The following is a 5,230-nucleotide window of genomic DNA, read 5'->3' as shown; positions in this document are numbered from 1 at the left end:
CTCACTAGTGTCCCATGATTTGACCATGTTCTTCCCACAATCACTCCCTTATCTCCTAAGAAAGGAAAAAATTAAACTTTAGACCCTCAAAGCAAGTGAAATGATGGGTCAGTCTATCTGAACAAACAAGAGGTGATTCATTGGCTGATTTGTCCTCCCAAAGTGGCAGAGGGGAAGAATTTATTGCTTGTCTCAGGCATCCTTCAATCTGACCTGCAAAGCAAGCAGATCTAAAGTAACCTTAGCTTGGTGATGATGGCTTTTTGGCCCAACTCCAAAGCCACTTCCATTATTTTCATTTTACACACACATACACACACACACACACACACACACACACACACACACGTGTCTTTGCCATACCAAGGTCACTCAATATCAAGACCATTAAATCCTCTCTAAAATGAAGCCCCATTATCAAGAGGAATTAAATAATGACTAAATACACTAAGCACTGCCTCTGCTTTAGAAATGCTTATTCACTGTTCTGGCACTCCTTAGCAAAAAGCTAGTTGTCAATATGGAAAAGTTATTTGCACCATTAGGTTAAAACCCTTCCTCTCCTCCTTCAATGCCACTGTCACTTACACACACCCCCACTACCACCATAAACTTAGGTCTAGACAAGTTTGGGAAATAGGTAGACTTTAAGGTCTAGTGTTTGGTTTCTTGCAGCCATTAGCACTTTAGCCTTTAAAATGCTTCTCTCTCATTTTCCAGCATTCTCTCTGAGCCAAAGTCAGCTCCCATTCCATAATTCCACAGGCTGCATCATCATGCATGGCTTACAGTGCTTTAGGGAAAAGGTGGAATGTAAACAGTTCCATCCAAGCACACATAATCAAACAGAGCAGGCAGTGTGAGTGGTGATGTACAACCTTGGACATGACATCGGTATTTCAGGTGGAAACTTCTCCCACAAAATATGTAAAGGAAGGAGGAAGAAGACAAAGAATATACCAAATATCTCATAAAGCCAGGGCAGGTTAAATTCTCACTGCTGGTGTCACCCTGCTCGTGTCAGATTTTGACAAGATAAAAGTAACTCCCTTCAAACAAATTTTTGAAGTCCAGGAAGGAGGCTTCTCTATCTACCTGACACCAATACAAGTAAGACTAGACAATCCTCTTGCTATGACTTGATGCTCTTAATATCCTATGGCTATAGTCCAAACAGGTTGATCTCAACATATATTGCCTACAATGGAGAATACCAATATTTCATTCTATTGCTCAGGTTTTTAATGAGTTCAGGTAAAATGAAAGTAACAGGACAAAGAATAAAAACAATCTCAGCCACCAACTCTCTGCTACCCTACAACCCATGCAATTTTAATCTTTCACTATTTTATTAAAGTCACAATTAGCCAGATACTGCCCAATAAATAACATTCATTCCTACCTCTGTACCTTTATTCATTCTAGTTTATACATCTTCTTTTCAAAAGTCTATACTGCTCCTATATTTAGTTTGTCTCACCTTCTCCATGAAGTCTTCCTCTCCTGAACTTCTGGGGTAGTGGTTTCCAAACCTTAGCATACATCAGAATCCCCTGTAGGGCTTGTTAAAACAAAGATTACTAGGCCCCACTTGCAGAGTTTGAGTCAGAAAATCTGAGGCCTGAACATTTGCATTTCTATCAAGTTCCCTGGAATAATGCTGACGCTGCTGGTGGTTTATCTTCAGTGTATCTAGCACTTGACTACATACTTTATATACTGTCATTTATTGTTCTTCAGTTGATTTATGAACATACCGGATAAGACTTTATGCTGGAAAGAACAGAAAACCCAATGCAAACTGGCTTAAACAAAAAGTGGATTTATTTTCTCACTTAACCGGATCGTCCAGATACTGGTTGACCCAGTAATTCAATGGTATCTTCAAGGACTCAATTTCCTTACATCTTTCTGCTCTGACATCCTCACTGGCAGCTTTATCCTAAAACTGGTTCCTCTCTTGGCAATAATACAGTTGCCAGCCACAATTAAGACTACATATTTCTTACTAATATCCAGAAGGACACACAGAACATCTTAGCAACATTCCAAACAAGAGAACTAAAATCACCCTGATTAGGTAGCCTGAAGCAAGTGGCCTGTGAAGGACAGGGGTGGATATCAGAAGGAAAATCTGAATATTGTTAGGAAGAGAACGTATCCCATAAAGGCACCCAGCAAACGTCTGCTACACAACTCAGCCAGAGTATAAAACCAACTAGGGAATCATCTATATCTCTTATACCACACAGGGAACACTCAATAAATGGATGATTTATTGCTTTTTAAAAAATAATTCTAGTAATTGATTTGGATGTATCCTTGTAGACTGGATAATCACTTAACCAAATTTTGCTCTTGATCAACCAATTGTTTGAACTTCATGCAAAAAATGTTGGTAAGCATGTTCTGTAGTTTTCTTATATTGGGTTGGCCAAACAGTTCGTTTGGGTTTTTCTGTTACGAACTAACCTGAACAAACTTTTTGGCCAACCCAATAGATCTAAGTTAGCAAGCACCAGTTCAGACTTTTCTGTTACGATGTAAAAAATTATTCTTACTTGTTTAAAGAGAATCAGATATTCTCATGGTATTTTTATTTTTTAAATTTTATTGAAGTATAGTTCATTTATAATGTTGTGTTAGTTTCTGGTGTACAGCAAAGTGATTCAGTTACATATATGTAAATATCTATAAAATATTTATATATATATTCTTTTGCATATTCTTTTCCATTATGGTTTATTACAAGATACTGAATATAGTTCCCTGTGCTATACAGTAGGACTCTGTTGTTTACCCATCCTATATAATAGTTTGCATCTGCTAATCCCAAACTCCCAATCCTTCCTTCCCCTATCTAATTCTCTTTAAAATGAATTTTTTATCCAAAACATTCATGAAAAACTAGTTCCACTACCTCAACCAAACATCTGGGGCCTGACTATTAGGACAGCTCTTACTGCCATGTACTACTGTAATTGTTAGAAAACTCTATATATTGAACTAAAAATCAGTTTCCTTAGAACTTTTACTCATCGATCTTAATTCTACCATTAGGGGCTATGCCAAACAAGTCTTTCTTAGGGTACTGCCCATACTTTAGGGCATATATTTGAATGTAGGTGTCTTATACACTGGAAATTAACAAGACCATTTTTCATATGCTACTTCAAAGAAAAACCCATTTGGGAAAACATGGTAAGCTGTTATATTAGTTTACTGAGCTGGCATAACAAAATTCCACAAACTAGGTGGCTTACAACAACAGGAATGTATTCTCTCACAATTCTGAAGGCTAGACAAGCAAAATCAAGGTGTTAGCAGGGCCATGCTCTTTCTGAAAGCTCTAGGGAAGAATCTTTCCTTTCCTCTTCTTAGCTTCTGGTGGTTGCCAGCAATCCTTGGCATTACCCAGCTGCATCACTCCACCCTCTGCCTCAGTCGTTACATGGTCTTTTTCCCTGTGTTTCTCTTTTGTGTCTCTGTGATGTGATGGAAAAAGAGGCGAGAAAGATTTGAAAGGTAAGAGGGACTCAAACCCACCATTGTTGGCTTTGAAGAAGGGAGCCACAAGCCAAGGAATGCAGGTGACCTCCACAAGCTGGGACCGTCTGTCAGCTAACAGCCAACAAGAAACTGCAAGAAACTGAATTCTGCTAACAATCTGAATTAGCAAGGAAATGGAATCTTCCCTAAAGCTTCCAAAAAGGAACCCTTCTGAAAACTTGACTTTAGTCCACCAAGAGCCTTGTCAGACTTCTGACCTACAGAAGCATAAGATAATAAATTTGTGTTGTTTTGAGGCACTACGTTTGTGGTAATGTTACAGCAGCAATAGAAAACTAACACAGTAGGTAAATAATAATAATATAACTATAGTAGTTATATTATTATTATTATCATCATAATCACCACCACTACCACCACCATCCACAGACCAAAAAAGACAATAATAAGTCTCAGAAAAATTAAATATTATTCCTAAGGTCATATAGGTAGTAGGTAGCAGAGAAGAAATTTAATCAGAAGCATGCCTGATAGCAGAGGCCATGTTTTTTATAATCACAATGGTATACTGCCCTTCCCAAGAAACAGTGAGATCCCAAAGAAATAAGTCTTAGAAGAAATAAAAATTACATTAACCCTGTGCATCTCACAGGGTACTGACAGCAGTGCCAGTAAATTTAGGCAGGCAGCTTTTCTGATCTTTGAAAATACCTGACTTCAAAAGCAGCGTTGGGGCTTCCCTGGTGGCGCAGTGGTTGTGCGTCCGCCTGCCGATGCAGGGGAACCGGGTTCGCGCCCTGGTCTGGGAGGACCCCACATGCCGTGGAGCGGCTGGGCCCGTAAGCCATGGCCCCTGGGCCTGCGCGTCCGGAGCCTGTGCCCCGCAACGGGAGGGGCCACAACAGAGGGAGGCCCGCATACCACAAAAAAAAAAAAAAGCAGCGTTGACTTTTAGAATAACTGTAGCATAAGCAAATGTTTATTTGTAACCCTTCTTCTCTCCCTTTCTTTTCCTTAACTCCTTCATCCCTCTCTCCAACATCCCACCAACCTAAAATATCTTCACAGAACAAACGGCCAAGAATAAGCAAAATGATCCTGAAAAGTAAGTTGGGGAGATTTGCTCCCTTTTCCAAAATCTTAAAACTTTATAAAGCCACAGCAATTAAGATGGGATAAGAAAACAGGCCAATGGAATGGAATAGAGAATCCAGAAACAGACTTACGCATATATGAAAACCAGATATATGACAGAGTTAGCCACTGAAGATAAGAAGAGAAAGAATGGGTTATTTAATAAATGGTTCTGGGATAACTATTTATATGGAGGAAAAAAAATGGATCAGTACATTACACCATACAAAATCAGTTGCAGGTCAATTAAAGAAGACTCCATTTGAAAGACCAAACTTAAAAAAAAAATTGAAAATGAAGCGACTGACAAAGGATTAATCTCCAAAATTTACAAGCAGCTCATGCAGCTCAATAACAAAAAAACAAACAACCCAATCCAAAAATGGGCAGAAGACCTAAATAGACATTTCTCCAAAGAAGATATACAGATTGCCAACAAACACATGAAAGAATGCTCAACATCACTAATCATTAGAGAAATGCAAATCAAAACCACAATGAGATATCATCTCAAACCGGTCAGAATGGCCATCATCAAAAAATATACAAACAATAAATGCTGGAGAGGGTGTGGAGAAAAGGGAAC

This window comes from Physeter macrocephalus, chromosome 21 (assembly GCF_002837175.3).
Source record: "Physeter macrocephalus isolate SW-GA chromosome 21, ASM283717v5, whole genome shotgun sequence".
In the NCBI taxonomy this organism is placed as follows: domain Eukaryota; kingdom Metazoa; phylum Chordata; class Mammalia; order Artiodactyla; family Physeteridae; genus Physeter; species Physeter macrocephalus.
The sequence above is the reverse complement of the archived record's forward strand: the minus strand, read 5'-3'. Positions refer to the sequence as shown.